The sequence below is a fragment of the Sander lucioperca genome, chromosome 5 (genome assembly GCF_008315115.2).
Source record: "Sander lucioperca isolate FBNREF2018 chromosome 5, SLUC_FBN_1.2, whole genome shotgun sequence".
Lineage (NCBI taxonomy): Eukaryota > Metazoa > Chordata > Actinopteri > Perciformes > Percidae > Sander > Sander lucioperca.
In genome coordinates, this window is record NC_050177.1 from 18,906,890 (window position 1) to 18,925,211 (window position 18,322).

Sequence of the window (18,322 nt, forward strand, 5' to 3'; positions counted from 1 at the left end):
AGAATTACTAAATTTGTTATTTATCTTTTTATTTATATTATGCTATTGTCAATTTTGTTTTGTAAAATAATATTGCTAATTACATTCTGTTCATTTAAAGAAGTGTCCACATATTCACTATAAAAGTGTTAAGTTTTAAATAATTTGTAAATAATTAAATAAAAAAATGTAAATGTGAAATTTAATAACAGAATGTCTTGTACTTTTGTAAGTGACACTGTGAGATGGTGTCCTCTCTATCTGAGGTAAAATTTGTATGTAGACAAAACAGCTAATATGAGTTTTGGGGAGGGCTCTTATTTTGGAAAACATCAGAATGTCCTGAAACATTGTAGTTTACACCTTGAGAAGGTGTCCTCTCCATCTGAGGTGAAATTGGTCTGTGGAAGTTAGGACTTTTATTTTTATGATTTTCTGAATGTGTAGACAAAACAGCTAATATTTGAGCTCACTGTAATAGCAAGTGTATACGCGCACCGCGAAATATAGGGGCGGCTAGTTTGACCGCTCATTTCGAAGAGGAGGCTGGCTTGACCGCAGTGTCGATCCGGTGTGTTCTCTTAATACATCCATGGTGTGGAGGCGATGAGAGCCGAGTGGCAGAGTGAACAGCTAGCAATGAGAGCTGAGTGGCAAGGTGAGCAGGCAGCGGGCGAGCAGGTGAGCAGGTCACAGCAGGAGAGCGGCAGGTAAGCAGCAAGTTCAGAACGGGATCTGAACAGAGGAGAGACAAATTAACGGAAGTACAATGAGGCATCAACAACAGCTAGAATGCGAGGAGACAAGGAGCAAAAATAGCTGGTAATTTGCAGAGCCAAGTTACCACTGGTAATGTAACGAACTGGCGAACAGCCCGGGTAGATAACTGCTGGGTGATTAGTGGAATGTGCTGCAGCTGGCTGGAACAGAGCAGGAGAGAGTGGCCACGCCCCTTGACCTAGATCCTCCTGAGAACTCGCCACGGCAGGTGGAGACAAACACAGACAACAAACACAGGGAAAAAGGGAAGAGGAAAACAGGCAGGGAACAGGGAGAACAGAGCTGACCCATAACAGATTGTGTTTCATAAATCTCGACCATTGTGCAGGCCCGGATTGGCTAATCGGGAGCACCGGGAAAATTCCGTTTACGTTGTTTTTCCGACTACCAGTATTCACATGGTTAGGATGGTCGGGATGCGTGTTCTTCTTCTTCTGTTATATTGGCGTTTGGCATAACAACTTGTTGCATGACTGCCACCAAATGTTGGGCGTAGCCTACACTGTAAACCCCAATCCATCCATGACACAAAATTTTAATGTTACGTCCACACAAATGGTCAGGATTGTCAAAACAACATAAAAACTTTATGTTCATTTGACACAAAAAATCATCCCATGTGAGGTTGACATAATCTTTTTATGTTAAGTCAACAATTTTTGACTTTTGAGTTCATTCTACTTAAATGTATAACGTCAACATCCCATAATTAGTTCAAGGCCAATTAACAACACCATATATACACATATATTTTTATAGTTAAGTAAACCTAAAAAATGGTTGTCAAAATATGTACTCAATGTTTTTATGTTCATATGACAAGCGGTCACTTTCATGTTCAAATGAAAATATTGTGTTCACTTAACACAACAAAAACACATAATTACAACATAAGTTCCAGAGTTATGCTGAACACATATTTTGTGCTGTTTTACCATAAAACTGCCACAATGTTTTGTGTTTTTACCAACTTATTATGTTTTAGTACACATAATTAAGTTTTAACTAGTCAAAGCAATGTTAAATTTAAAGGTTGAGAACAACTTCCATTTCTTTGTTTGTCTAATTTAAAATGTTTGAATAGAAAGGATACATACAATTTGTGTTATGTTTGATTTGATCGTACTGCAGTCAGATGCAATTGGTTCATTGGCTGGTCAATTCCCATGGTGCAAGGCGGTAAATAGAGTTGTGTTAAAATTTGCTGAAAAGTTTGCAGTTTGTTCGAAATACAAATGTAACTTTATGAATTCCGTTTATTAAACGTGTCTGCTTAGAATTTTTGTTGCCTGGTAATTGTCATTGTTGTGCTGATTTACATTTGTAACCATGAGTTAAGTGACTGTTACGTTTGATAAGAGCTGGAGTATTGCAGCATTAGACTTTGAGCAGTAATAGGCCTCCTTCAGCCATTAAGCGGTGGTGTGTCACTTCAATAGTGGTCTTTTTGTGTAAAGTGATGCAAGATCAGCGGCTTTAGAGGGGCCCCTATTTTGCATTGGCCACTTGGCCGGCCACACCCAAACACTCATGCTATTTCCGCTATAGATGTGGTTATGTTGTTTTAACTGTTTAATTGTTGTTTGTACATAAAATTAACAAGTTATGACACATCACTTTTTGTGTTTAATAAACATATAAATACTCATTAAGTAACCTGATCATTCTATGTTAATATAACGTAGAATAATATGTTTTTTTTTTTTTTGAACATATCTTTATTAAATTTCTTCGGGGCATATACAACATAAAGGAATACAGTTACTGAGTAAAGAACAAAGCCCTCCTTTTAACCCACCCGCAACCCCTTAAATTAGTAGAATAATATGTTAAGAAAACACTAATTATTTTTGTTGCATGACTAAAAAAATTATGTTAAACTGACATACATTTCCTTTCAGATAACACTCATGTGACACATTTATTTTATGTTTAGTGTACTCAAAACTTTAATGTTACCATACTGTACTAAATTAAAAGTTTTGTGTGCAAGCCAGAGGTGTGGACTCGAGTCATGTGAATTGGACTCGAGTCAGACTCGAGTCATGAATTTGATGACTTCAGACTCGACTTGACAAAATGTACAAAGACTTGCAAATCGACTTGGACTTTAACATCAATGACTCGTGACTTCACTTGGACTTGCACCTTTTGACTCGAGAAGACTTGCTACTTCCCACTGGGGAAGAAAATGTTCACACGGCCGCGCCGCTCTCAGTTTACCTGCATCTGTGAAAAAAATATGCACCACCTGTATGCATGCAGAGAGCACACGCGCTGCCTGCACGACATCCAATCACTGTAGTCCCACGTTGTTTTGATTCGACAGCATCTAAGCAGGCACATTGCAAGACAGCCAATGAAGCACAAGCAACAACGCGCCAGTTGGCAAAATGATACCGAAGATAGTTTCGTTTGGCTATAAAAATTACGAGGTAGTCGACAAAAAAAGAGTTGCAATTTGCAAAACATGCGGGTTACAAGATTACAGTCGGAGCTGCCACAACGTCCAACTTTGACACCTGAAGTTGCACAAAGAAAGGTAAGTTTTGAACGAATGCTAAGCACCTTATCGGATGTATGTACCGTAACATACTAGCTGCTGCATATTTACTGTCTCAACGACACAGTAAACGCACGTCTCCCTTGCTGGTTCATGCTTACAAAAATAGGGATTTTTGAACCCTGATTATATGAGGTACATGAGTGTAGCACACTCAGATGGAAAACCTCGCCAACATCATGTCAACGTCCGTTTTAAAGTAACGTTACCATAACACAGTCACAGTAGATCCACCATTAGCCTTCCCTTTTCATATCAGGGGTTGTATTGGCTATAACTACCGCCTCGCTATACATTATCCCGCTTATTACATGGCTACCTACCAAATAAATACTTTGACACAAAATATTGATTTAAAAAGGAGTTTATTGATTTAAAAACGATTGTATTGCTTCCGCTAAACCGAACTGCGTCCATAGCAACGCTCTGTTTTTCATGGCAACGGTCTGTTATCAAGAAATAACAGTAGTAATAGTAATAGTAATAGTAGTAATGTTCAGAGATGCAATAGATTATTATAGTTATAGTGTATAGTACAGTTCTTAACTAATGGGAATATTGTTTAGCTTATTTTTGGTTTAATTTGGTTTACTTTAGTTATTTAATTTATTCAATTATTTTGTTTTGCTATACTTTTCATGCCAACTTGCCATGGCCCCCCTAGCACCCCCTCGCGGCACCCAGGGGTCCCCGTCCCCACTTTGAAAACCACTGCTATAAAGCATATGACTTCAGTTTCTTGAGAGAAAGGGCTTTCTTATGACTTTTGAAGCAGTGAAAATATTCTTAATATTGCATACACTGAAACTGAAATGACTTGAAATGACTCGAAACAAAAATGGTAGGACTTTGGACTCGACTTGAGACTTGTTGGCTTTGACTTGTGACTCGACTCGGGACTTGCCTCATCTTTGACTCGACTTGACTCGGGACTCGAGGGCAAAGACTTGAGACTTACTTGTGACTTGCATAACAATGACTTTGTCCCACCTCTGGTGCAAGCCGTTTCCAAAATTATTTTAGGTTGAGTTAGCGAATTCGGATTTACAGTGTAGAGCATCAGGTGTGTGAAAACCTGGTGAAAACATGGAGGCTACAATAATTTGCTGCTGTTTTCTTATGCGAGCATACAAACAGCACATCGTCAGGTGTTTGTGTTATCTGCAGGACAACGAACAGGAATGGACACGGATAATGTGTTGTTTTTTTTTTTTATACATAGGCCTATTTATGAATAATTTGAAACATGTTATGTCTGTGTATGTTTCTCAGCAGAGGCATTTGTCCACAATAAACAGTTTATTGTCATTGAAATATGTTAAGTGAACCAAAGTCGCCTACATCAAACGTCAGTTGTCAACAACGCGTCACCAACTGGGAAACTCGGTTAGCAAAATCTGGCCCGAGTTTCCCACCTCTGATTCCGACAGGAAGGGACGTGAATGATGACGTTTTCACTCAGAAAAACGTTTTTCCGATGTCCATGAACGCACGGATAACCCGCCATGCCGTCACTACAGCACCTACCACTCATAGTTTTCACGTGACGTCACACCAATATAGAAACACCCTCCTGGAGGGCAAAAGGCTTTCCTCCATGATTGCCCGTAATTTTTACCAGGTTAGTGCTAAGTAGGCTACTAATTAGTAGGACAATTATATTAAAATACCAAATTCAGTATAACTCATTGCTTAAACAGCCTACTGTACAGGAAAGCAGATAAACCCCGAATATAAACACAAAGTGTTTTTCCATAAAACCATTAGGCCTACTATTTTGCGTTAATTCTCGTTATGGCCCGACTGTGACAAAACGAACTCGGACCTACGGTAAATATACACAGCTACACCGAGTACGGAACTGACACTAGTACAACTGCTTTTGGCCGGCACTGGCCCATTCATAAAACGCCGTATTTGAGCCAGCGCGAGTACAACCGCTTTTAGCCGACACTGGCCCATTTATAAAACGCTGTATATGAGCCAGCGCGAGTAAAACTGCTTTTAGCTGACACTGGGTCTTCATAAAAAGCCGTATGTCAGCCAGAAGTGTTGTGTACGGCTGAGTTCCATAATTCTCGTTGTGGCCTGACTGTGACAAAACGAACTCAGGCCGACGGTAAATATACACAGCTACACCGAGTACGGAACTGACACTAGTACAACTGCTTTTAGCCGGCACTGCCCATTCATAAAACGCCGTATTTGAGCCAGCGCGAGTACAACTGCTTTTAGCCGACACTGGCCCATTTATAAAACGTCGTATTTGAGCCAGCGTGAGGCTGAGGGCGCCACTCACCCCCAGGACCCAAGAGGCAGACACACACATTTATCTACAGATAGTACTAGAAGTTATTTAATATTATCCTAAATGCGGCAGCAAATTAGAAACATGTACTTTGAAATTGCGTTGTTGGAGGCAATGCAGGCTGATGGTTAGCCTACTTTTGTAGCTATCTGTGGGAAATAAAAAAAGCCAAATGAAATGTGAATGATCCCTCTTTTTCTGACTGCTGGAAGGTGATTGATTAACCTGCAAAGTGATAAAAATGCAGATCTGAGAGCACGTCAGCGGTGACGTGTAGCCTGATATTCGATGTAGCCGGACTGAGAATATTGTTCAGATAAATGATGGACTGATGAGAAGTGGTACCGTTCGGCTCAGAGAATGAGAGCTCATCTAAACAAATCTAAATAACCCCCCTGTTGTAAAACTGTGAATTCTTTCTGCTTCAACATGATGCTGTTGAGAAGGAAAGGACAGGCCCTGTCAGACATCTCCGCCAGACTCAGGGTTTCTTCAAGTAAACCTGCCAGCGAGCAGGTTAGGTTCCCAGAGTCAGTTACCATGGTGACTGACACAGAGTTTAAGATACCTCTCATTCAGAAACAAAAAAACAGAGTTTCCCTCATCTCAGGGTTCACTTACGTTTTCACATAACCTGCTTTCTGGAATACCCCTCTGGAAACTCTGAGAAATTGTATCAGTATGGTATACCAATACTGCTACCGGTAAATAGTCCAACATGTATTTAGTAATTACTTGTGGTCAGTTTCCGTGTGATCTAGCTGCTATAGAAATCACAGAAGCTTTTAAATAGACTACATGTAACTCAAAACAATTACGTACCTGTAATAGCCTGCACTTTGTCAACATCAAGCAATAATGTAATAATGTGGGAAAACATTTGGTTTGTTAGTTAGTAAAAGTAATGGTACTTAAGCTCACTACAGCACAATAAATAATGTGGGAACACCCTGAATCATTGTTTAATAAACATACTGTGTTCTGACATGTCAACCCCTCTAATTCCAATCTGAACACCCACCGTGAAGGGATGACATGATTTCATTCATTCCAGGTGCCATGCCATGACCAGTATTATCATCCGTCAACTTCTTCAAGAGAGAATGAGAGATTAGAATCACATTAAACTTCATTAAGGTACAATAGACATTTAAAGAACCTGATGTGAGGAATTGTGGGAGGAAATAGCGGCAGATATAATGTTGTGTTCATTTTGTACGTTAGAGATTGTGATTATTTGATGCTTGTTTTTCTGGATCCCAATAAAAACAACAGACAAACACTACAGTTTGTCAAGCTGTCATGCTGACTGATCTGTGAATGACAATCTGACAGCTGGGATCCAATCCTGTGCACACTTTGTAGGTCAATTAAGATTTATGATTATAATTATAATAAATGCTGTTCTAAAAGGTACTATTCAAATAAAGTTTTTAATTATTATCAGCCCTTATTTGTTATTAGTGACAATATTTTTAGACACACGTGTGCACGCGCATGCTTTTGACTTCTATACTTTATTTCTCAAAGGAAATACAGTATGTTTAAAGGACACTCTTCTAATCCACACTACTGTGTGGGACAAAACATTAATGAAAGGTGTTTGAAAATTATTATATTGATGAATATATTAAATAAAAGTAAATGAAATACATTATGCTTAGTTGGCATGCACATGACAGCCAAAAGGAGTTTATATGTGAAAATGAAAAAAAATTAAGTTTTCCATGCAGTTGGATGTAAGATCTCTGACCTTTGCCTGACCTATTCATTCAATATAATATCATTTTACCATAATAATATAATATTCAATATAAATGTACTTGCCATTCTCTGGGCTGAGGAGAAACCCAACTCTTCATCTGAGGCATGGTCTTGAAACTTTCAAAAGGGAAAAGAAAAATAGCTGTGAAAAGCAATACAACAGAGAAATAATTTTTGTCTGAGAGTACACAACAGCTGGGAAAGAAGTATGACTTACAATGTCATGCCGTTGTGGACTTCCTATGTATGTGGCATCATCAGAACTTGGACTGGATGCCAGGGGTAAAAGCACACGTCTTGCTGCCTTGTTAATCTTTGCTCGCTTTCCCTGAAGAAAAACGTTTATATGGTAAAAGTAGGAAAATGATTAGTTATATCCTGAAATTTGAGTTGTACTAGAAACTACAATATGTCATTAGAAAAAAAAGATGTTGATGTTGGTATTAACTAAAATTGTAGTCAAGTTTTTAAAAAATAAAATAGACAAACTACCTTAATAATTAACACAAAGAAACATGCAAAATAGGTGATTCACAGGACTAAAAGATTCTGTCCAATATTCCTCAAATCAAGACCTTTTAGTGAAGTGTCTGAGGGACACCACATTTTTTGCTGTTGTAAACGTTGTAGCCCCCTGCTCAAGAAAGAAGTATGCCTTACCCCATGAACACGTTGTGGAGATTCTTTCTTAGAACTGTAGAGGTGATCTTGTGTGTCCAGGGCCCTCTTCTGAGACAGGGAAGTCTTCAGGTTTTGTAACACCTGGTCCCTGGCTGCCTCTTTAATCCTGGTTTGCTTTGCCTGTCAAAAATGTTTGACATAAAAATGTTGGCGTCCTACAGAAAGCTTTGTGTAATCAAGTTCACATTTTAGATGTCTTCTTATTTCAAGTTCCCTTAATTATCTCACCACCCCTTAGATATAGCATATTTGGTGTCTCTGTACATAAAAATGCATGTAGTAGTTGAATCTATCTGTAGACCTACCTGCCCATTCATAAAACGCCGTATTTGAGCCAGCGCGAGTACAACTGCTTTTAGCCGACACTGGCCCATTTATAAAACGCCGTATTTGAGCCAGCGTGAGTACAACTGCTTTTAGCCAACACTGGCCCATTTATAAAACGCTGTATATGAGCCAGCGCGAGTAAAACTGCTTTTAGCCGACACTGGCTCTTCATAAAAAGCCGTATGTCAGCCAGAAGTGTTGTGTACACAGTCGGCACGACTCTGACCCATTATCTTTACTCCGATGCCGACACTGAGCCGACAGTAGCGCTTTTCAGCCGGAATCGGCCCAAATGTGCTTGCTATCTGGGTAGTTAGGAGCAGTGCAAGATGCTAGCGACCGTGCAAAACAACGTTGTCTGCAAACCACCGTTCATGTATCAAACTTTTTCTTGTAGCTCTTCAGCAGTAGCCGCCTCTAGTCCAGTTTGCTGCTAACAGTGAAGAGCAAGGCCCAGTAACGTTACCAAGCTCCAGTCATGAGCCCAACGCACCAGAATGGGCAGGTAGGATTGTCATTCAGAAGAACTAATAGTAATGAAGAACCCTGCTCAATGAAAAATGCCCTGAGATAATTAATGATACCTGATGATTCAGCAATACATTAATGAAACTGACTTGACTTGATTTGAAAGCTTTGTAAAAAGGGGATATTTGTGGTGAGAAATAAATAGTCTAGATGTACCGAAAAAGTGAAAGTGAGGAGCATTTATGGGTACAAGTCGGAACCGGCCTACTTTACATATTTCAAGGGTGCTGAATCCAAAAAAAATGGTACCCAAGCGGAATTGTGAGTTTTTGACCTTCTAATTTGCATATCAAAATGGCCGCCAAGTTGCCTATCTTGCTCAGTCGTTGGACCATTTTCCCCTAGTTTTTTTGTAAGTAGGCAATCAAAGATGAGGAAATTAAGTTTCTAGATCTATAGTCTAGGGTCAGAGCAAGGATATAGTGGAGGCTCAGTGCCTTTTTTTATGTATGTGTGTGTATATATATATATATATATATATATATGCAAAATACCAACTTTAAGGTGAAATTAAGCATTATTTGTGTCATTTTTTAAGGCCGACATAAATATTCAATCAATATCACTCTTAAATGGTCCCAGTGTATATATGATATGTGATGTATTCCATATTACATAATAACTAAGAAAAACACCATGGCAAGTTGTCTGAGATTTCATTTTTTTATGCTCTTAATTCAAACATCGAAAAACCCAAGTGAATAGGGAAAAAAACACCATGAAACTTCCCTTGAACAGATCTACAGATCACATCTTGTTTCTGTATATTTTCTTTCATGTTTGTAGCTTAATTGCTTTGCTGTCTTCTTCTGTAAGTTCCATAGGTCGGAGTGACCTATGGAACTTACAGAAGAAGACAGCAAAGCATTTCTCTATATTTCCTTTGGAGTCTAGCTTTCGCTTTCTTCTGTTATATTAGTTCTACAGATCACATCTTGTTTCTGTATATTTTCTTTCATGTTTGTAGCTAATTGCTTTGCTTTTTTCTGATAGATTTTTAGTTCTGTAGTTCACTCCCTCTGTAAATTGTTTTTGGTAAATTGTTTTTATACATTTCTAGTTTGCTTGTGTGCCATTTGTCTTTGGAATTTCATTTTGATTAGTATTTCTTTCTGCAGTCCTTTTCCAAGTTATTTGGTTACCCCTTGCCTTGGTATACTTGAGGACTACAACTCCACATTTAAACATGTTTACATTTAAACAAACAGACATTGGTCATCACTCTGACATGCACACATTGCAGTGCATAACAGCCCTGATTTTCGGCACTTGCACTGGCGTGTTGTGCATTGTTTTTTACAGGCACACAGGATCATTTCCAGGCAACTTTCAGGTATTGGATTCTGTGACATAAGAATGGGCTGTAGTCCTGAATCGCCATGTTTCCATCCCATGTCCAAGGGTGAATGAAGCTCAGGTGTGGCATAGTGAGCATTTCTCCAAACCATTGCCTGGTAGTGTACTCTCAGCAGATGGAAGTGGAGCGCATCGCTTGTCGCCGGCATTGCTTCTGGTTTACCTGTCCTGGAGAAAAGTATATGCCTTGCTGCATCAACAGAGTCTGTTTTATGCACATCATATATTCTGCAGACAAAAGACTCTGAAGATCTTTGAGTCTCCTCCGTGAGATCACCAATTCCGAGGTTGCTGAGCAATTGATGGTGCATTTTCCAGACTTTCCACGATGTACTTTTGGTGTGACTTGTAATGTATGATGTGGTGTGACAACCAGTTAGTGCATGAAATGCTACAAGGCTTGGTGCTGAATCATTTGGCAGTTTGTTAAAAACAGCATCAATGGGTATATATTGTGGCTTCCTTGTGGTACCAGACAACAGCCAGAGTTTTTTACATGCTACGTGCGGGAAATGGGAAACCAGAATCACAAGCACATCAGTGGCTCTACACGACTACTGTGTCTGACTGGTGCACTGTATGTAATACCAATCGGTATATATGTTTGGGGTGGAATTATAAGAAATAAACTTGTATCAACAAAGGTGGTAGTCTTTAGGGCACAACTGGGAAAAAACTAGCTAGCTGTTTTTCCCTCCAAAACTGTTAGCTAGTTTTCTCCCAGTTGCTAGCCATCTCAATATCATTGAAATACACAAGTTTGACCCACTATGGTTGAAAAAGTATCATTTTGGATAAATAGGGTAACAAGTTCAATCAATAACTAAGGAATATTGACATTGTTTGTCCAAAAAACAGGAAACTTACCAAAGGGTGTGAAACTGTTACGATTCTCTTTGCTGTTACATTCACCTCAGGCAAAGGGTCCTCAGAGATGGGACTGACCATGCTATGTCCTGATCTAAATATTCAACTTGGGAAGTTTCATGGTGGTCTCTTTTTGAATATTTTTCCCTATTCACCTGGGTTTTTCCCGTCTTAGAATTTAGAGAACATGAAATCTCAGACAACTTGCAATGGATTTTTTTCTTTGTTATCATGTAATATGGTGTACATCATATGTCATATCAACAGGGGAAATTTCAGAGTAACATTTATTGAATATTTATGCCCACCTTAAAAATGACACATATAATGCTTAATTCCACCTTAGATGTTGTACATTTGCATGTATATACATAAAAAAGGCAGTGAGCCTCCACTATATCTTTGCTCTGACCCTTGACTATCGATCTAGAAACTTAATTTCCTCATCTTGATTGCCTACTTACAAAAAAACTAGGAGGAAATGGTCCAATGAAGATGGGCAATTTGGTGGCCATTTTGATATGCAAATTAGAAGGTCAAAAACTCAAAATTTCGCTTGGGTACCATTTTTTTTGGACTCAGCACCCTTGAAATATCTCAGGTAGGCCAGTTCCCGACTTGTACCCATAAATGCTCCTCACTTCTTATAGAAGGCCTTTTTTCTGAAATCCGTCTAGACTAAAATGTAAAAAATTTCATTTAGTGTCAGAAACAGAGCCAGGACCCAGTTGTGAAGAGACTAATGCTCTCACTGTGAGAAAACTTAGGCTACTGTTTTTGCACTGAATTGGAAATGATATTTTTCAAAAATACAATGAATTACAAGGCTGTAGAGAACAGTGCGCCTATTGCAGACTTATATTCTGAGGTTTTAATTACATTATTTTAATATAGTCAGTCGTGAACTAAAGTGGGCCGGTCTAAGGCATGAAACTCTAGGGCTGAAAATGAGTCCCAATCCGGCCCTGGCCATTGTGGTACTCTGCTCACGTAAACAGGCCTCATTTCAACACAAATATATCAATAATTAATGCATATCAATACTTGTGTCCGCTTCACCACTTATTAGACCTGTTAGTGTGAAGGTTCTCCAACAGCACCAGAACAGCCATTACACACAGCTGTGGCTATTTATAGTGCCAGTACCACTGATTCCTTCCATGTAGGCCTACCTGTAAAGCATAATTGCCGGTAACACCAGGAAGTCAGGCCAAACAGGCAAACAAATCTGACAAGGGACAGGCAAGCTAGCCGACAAGGAACCTAGAGTGATGGTTACAGAGTTTCCGCGGGGTCTTAAAAAGTCTAAAATTTAGTGGAGTATTGTGTTCTAGGTCTTAAATTATTTTTAAACTGGTCTTAATTTTCCTACGTGCATGCGACACTACATCTAATGCTCATTGACATGCTCCCGCAGCGCTTTAGAATGTTTTATTTCCGTGGTGTTGTAGTTCTTTCTTTCGCTATTCAAAATATACTTTCATGTATTACCACTACAAATGAGACCAACATGCAACTTCTATTGTAGCCAATCAGCTTTTGTGTTATTATTGCGAGACTATTTCCGATTGTACCACAGTCATAAAACAGATTTTATTCATCAGCTATGGGGAAGTGCATGTTTAGCGATACTTGGCCTGAAAAAACATTTCAGGACTCTTTAGGACTTTTATTTTTGTATGACGTCGTGATATAGGTGTCATTGTTGTGGTTTTCTGTTATAGTTTTTCTTGTTTTATTGTGTTAATTCATTCCCCATTTCCTTGTTGTTTACTGTCTCTTGTGTTCTCTGTTGCGTGTTTTCATCCTTGTGTATATTTTTTGCTTCAGTTTCCTATTTTATTTTGTAGTCTGTTTCTCCCTTGTCATGTCTTGTTTTACTTCCTGCCTCATTTTTGTGATCCTTTGTGATTGTCCGCCTTTGTGATTGTCTGCCCTGGGGTCCGTTTCAGAAAGCAGGTTTAGTGAAAACTCTGAGTTTGTTAACCCTGAGATGAGGGAAACTGGGTTTTCCGTTTCAGAAAGAGAGGTAACTTAACCTCAGAGTCAGTTACTATGGTAACTGAGTCTGTGAACCTAACCTGGTTGGGAGCAGATTTTCTTCTTCTTCTCTCTCATTTCCTCATTCATTCATTCAGTCTGTATCAGGCGCATTTTAATGCAGTTTGTTATCTGCGTGAATAAAAACCACATTTTTTCACAGTCCATCAGATATGTAGATAGGCTACCTTATCCGTCCTCATATCACTAACATCCACCATCGAGAACATGCTTTAACATCCCAGCAGATTCTTTGTGTCGCATTACGTTTTTTGCAAACGGCATTTTTCTTTATTGGTGATGCGGATCATACTGTTGTAAAGCCACTGTAGCCGTCAGAAAAGTGTGACTCGCTCTGAAACGTTTTTTAAACGTTTTTTGTAGTTGTTCCCTGGACACAAACCAGTGAGAGCCATTAAAAAGAAATAAATTATTATACATTATAGTTCTGTTAATGATCATGGTGCTGCAGCCTCAGAATGGGATATAGTAGTAGCCTAGGCCAAGCTTACTTTTTCGCCCGCAGGATTGCAACCAAATGAAATTATAGGTGTAATACAATTCCAGTTTTCACCAGTAATATTATAAGTTAACTGTGATTAAATATGAAATTAATACACTGTTAATGCTTACGTATTGACTCAAGCAGCTATTTTCTCCCATAGCAATTCTCTCTCTGTTGCAGCAGCAACCGCTGCTTTTTTTAACTAAATACATGTTCAAACTCGTATGTGCGCATGAGTATTTCCGCCGACCCGTTTGTTTGTGGTTGTTACCATGGTGAATCGTAGTAACATGGCTCCATTCATCTTGCCTTTTTCTTGTGGTGGTGCACGTGCGTGAACATACTCAGAGTTGATTGAACCAATTCAAATCAGCTGTTCTGAAACCGAAAACTCAGAGTTTCCCATCTCAGGGTAAATCAACTCAGACATCAGGGTTAGACTCAGAGTTTGTTAAACCTCCTTCCTGAAACGGACCCCTGATGTGTTTCACCTGTTCCTGAGCCCTTGTGTCACCTGTCCCTTGTTTCACCCTCGTTACCTTGTGTATTTAGTCTCTGTGTTGTCTTTGTCTGTTGTCAGATGTTTATTTCTACCCCGTTTTTCTCGGTGTTCCAGTTTATTTTAATTCCAGGGGTCCGTTTCAGGAAGGAGGTTTAACAAACTGAGTGTAACCCTGATGTCTGAGTTGATTTACCCTGAGATGGGAAAATCGTTTTCGGTTCCAGAACAGCTGATATGAGTTTGTTCAATCAACTCCGAGTATGTTCATGCGCGTGCACCACCACAATAAAAAGGCAGTATGAATGGAGCAATGATACTACGATTCACCATGGTATCAACCACAAACAAACGGGTCGGCGGAAATAATCATGCGAACAAACAACGAGTTTGAACATGTATTTCATTAAAAAAGCAAGACAGCGGGTGCTGCTGCAACAGAGAGAGAATTGGTGTGGGAGAAAATTGCTGCTCGAGTCAATGCGTAAGCATTAACAGTGTATTCATTTCATATTTAATCACAGTTTATAATATTACTGGTGAAAACTGGAATTGTATTAAACCTATAATTTCATTTGGGGGCAATCCTGCGGGCGAAAAAGTAAGATACTACTATATCCCATTCTGAGGCTGCAGCACCATGATCATTAACAGAACTATAATTTATAATCATTTATTTCTTTTTAATGGCTCTCACTGGTTTGTGTCCAGGGAACAACTACAAAAAATGTTTAAAAAAACGAGTCACACTTTTCTGATGGCTACAGTGGCTTTACTATTACAGTATGATCCGCATCACCAATAAAGAAAACTGCCGTTTGCAAAAAACGTAATGCGACACAAAGAATCTGATGGGATGTTAAAGCATGTCTTCGATGGTGGATGTTAGTGATAAGAGGACGGATAAGGTATCTACATATCTGATGGACTGTGAAAAAATGTGGAAATGAAAATACATCTAGTCGGGACTCAATATCATCTCCCGACGTAAACTCTCTGTGAAGTAATACAGCTTTTTCATCAACGGGATCGTCGACAAAAGGACATGACATGTTTGAGAAAAAAACGTTTTATAATCTGCCTAATAATAAGTTTTATTTATTAAGTTTTTATTCATACAGATAACAAACTGCATTAAAATGTGCCTGATACAGACTGAATGAATGAATGAATGAGGAAATGAGAGAGAAGAAACCTCGAGTTTCTTGAAGAAAACCTGCTCCCGATCAGGTTAGGTTCACAGACTCAGTTACCATAGTAACTGACTCTGAGGTTAAGTTACCTCTCTTTCTGAAACGGAAAACCCAGAGTTTCCCTCATCTCAGGGTTAACAAACTCAGAGTTCACTAAGCCTGCTTTCTGAAACGGACCTCTGGTCTTTTGGTTTCCTCAACATTTTTTGGAACTATTTTTGCCTGCTTACTTCATGACTCTTTTTGTTGTATCCCTTTTTATTTATTAAATCTTCGAACTCACTGCCCTGTCATCCCTGCATTTTTGGGTCCGCAATTTCTCTAAATCCTGACAATAGGTCCTAAATTTTAGCTCAATTGTTTTTTAAGCCTCCAACGCCTTCCAGGCAGCTAACCCTAAACTTAACCCTAAACATAACCATTGCCGCGCTGCCTGGAAGGCGACGTTGGGGGCTTAAAACACCAAACACCTACATTTTATTCATATTTGTCTTAAAAAGTCTTAAATTTGACTTGGTAAAACCTGCAGAAACCCTGTGGTTAAGTCCTCTACCAATACAGATTTGCTTTGCTAGCCCAGGCTTAGATAAACAGTCCCTCCAGGATTTCGTGGCCTTTTTTTGAGATTGTTGCAGCCCAAAATGCCTGATTTAGCGGAAGCCTTTGTAAAAAATTGCCATAAAAGTTGCGATGTCTTTTGTATGTTTGTTGCAATGAAGTTGTGAGAGACAGTGAAAGTTGCAAAAAAAGTTTTTTTGTATAGTTCTTTAAAAATAAAAAGGAAACTACACAGTAAAAACAGAAGTGTTAATTTAACTCCTATCGAGTTGAATTTAACTCTGTTTCAGATAACATTTGGTCCCACTCGAAATCAGTGTAAAATTTACTCTTTGGTCAGTGTCAAATTTTTAGAGTTAATTCTACTCAATATTGTGTAAAAAATAACAATGAAATGTGTAAAAATATTTAACACTGTAGTTTAATCACACTGTTAAGAGTAATATGATTACACTGTATAGAGTTAATTTAACTACAATTTTACTTTTAAAAAAAATGACACTTTAAAGTGTAATGATATTTACTTTTCATCTCTCTACAGTGTTTTTTTTTCTTCAATATAAATCATATGATGCAGTGTTATTGAATTACATAAATATCAATACTATCAAATGAAATCAAGCACAATAACAAGATGACAGCACCCACATTTATTGAAAAAAAAATATATATTTCAATGTCAGTTAATTTACATTGCAAACCCATTGCCTTGTCTATGACAGAGAAGTATAACATCATAAAAATGTTCACCAGAGAAAGCAATATGGCACAACAAGGAGCGCTGTGTCATTTCCTCCATATGACATTTGTATGTCAAAAGGCCTAGGGTAGTGCAGGTTGTCGACATGAAAACAAACTAAATCATGCTTTGATCTGATCACCTCATATGCATGGAAATGTTCTTGAAAAGTTACTGTAACTAAGGCACTGTGAGTAGCAACAGTTTTTCACGCATTATCAGAACTGACTCAATCTGATAAAACAAGGGCACTTCAGATTCAACTTTGCCACAGATAACCAAGTGTGGGCGATAAACAAACCCATTATGTTTAGCCCAATTAACCTTCATAACCTGAATGCTACTGGGCACTTGCATTGCCATAGCAATTCCAGAACCTCCTTTTACCATATTTAAAGCCACCATTTTTCCTGGACCAATATCTAACCGACTAAAAGTTGTTGAACTTCGCCAACTATATGCCATATGATTCTGATGCTTTTTTGCCAGCGTTTTGGTAATATTTTTAAACGATTTAAGCTGTTTTTTGAAAAAAATTATGTTTGCCTTCATACCTCATACACCAACTATGAAGTACAGGCCCTATTTTCTGGATGCAGCGGGGATAGTGGATAAGAAAATGGTGCTTTGGTAAAAGTTTTTTCTGAGGATACAACTTCTTAAACAGTGTATGGTGATCCACAATTAAATGTTTTAAATATACACATAGACCTTGAGATAACATGGGCGAGAATATAATGTTAATTATTTGAAGTAATAAAAGAAGCAGGCCCCAGTGTTCGTCAGTAGAAGTTACCAAATCTCCAAAGATAAGAGGTACATTCCTAAGTAAGCACCAGGACTGAACTGCATTCAGTCCCAGATCATTAGATCCTTCACCTAAATTAACAGCCACAGGCCTATTGTTTCTCTCCATGAAACCATAATCAAAACTTTGTATTCTTGAATGTATTTCTCCTGATGTAACATGTTTTTCTTTCGAATACAGAAATAATAACTTCAATTCGTACTGGCCCACCCCTTCTAACACATCATGCATCACATCAACTGAGAAGTTCTCAGTTGTGTGAAAATACATCAATGAATTTAATATGCATGACCTTTTCACACCAAAAACATATGGAAGGGATGGATTACAAGCCATTTCTTGACAGTGAGCAGTGTGCATATCTTTGGTGCGTAAAACTATTTTGGAAGAATCTTCAGAGAATTCTGTTTGAAAGTCCTCCTTTTCCGCTAAACAGAACCTGCAACAGTACCTTGCACTGAAAGACTCCACCAGACCAAACAAACTATGCAAACCCAAATTATCACCTGTTACCTGTACTACAGTGCCACGTACATAACCACTGTATAATGGAATCTCAATACCATCACTCTAACACTTTAATGTCTCGAACAATGGGAGCAAAAATTTCACTAAAACCATACCGTTTAACATCTTGAGTATGAAATAAGGCGCACAGGTGTATGTTAGCCAAAAAAAAATTCCATTTTGGAGAGAAGTTTCTTAAAGTAAAATATACTCCACCCAATTTATGAATACCTCGCTTAGAACCCAGAGGGTTGGCGACCTCAAAATCATCATAGAACATCTGGACCTGTATTGTCTGCTTCTCAGTTGAGAACAGGGGG

General features: G+C 38.5%; 1 long non-coding RNA gene across 1 annotated transcript; it reads right to left on the minus strand.

Annotated features, from left to right (window-relative positions):
• Positions 1-7,393: 7,393 nt before the first annotated feature.
• On the minus strand, positions 7,394-8,214 carry LOC116048430. The gene is made up of 3 exons (XR_004104629.2): positions 8,055-8,214; positions 7,612-7,722; positions 7,394-7,511 (listed from the first exon to the last, which is right to left on the minus strand). It is a non-coding gene; the product is annotated as an uncharacterized LOC116048430 (long non-coding RNA).
• Between the last annotated feature and the right edge of the window lie 10,108 nt (positions 8,215-18,322).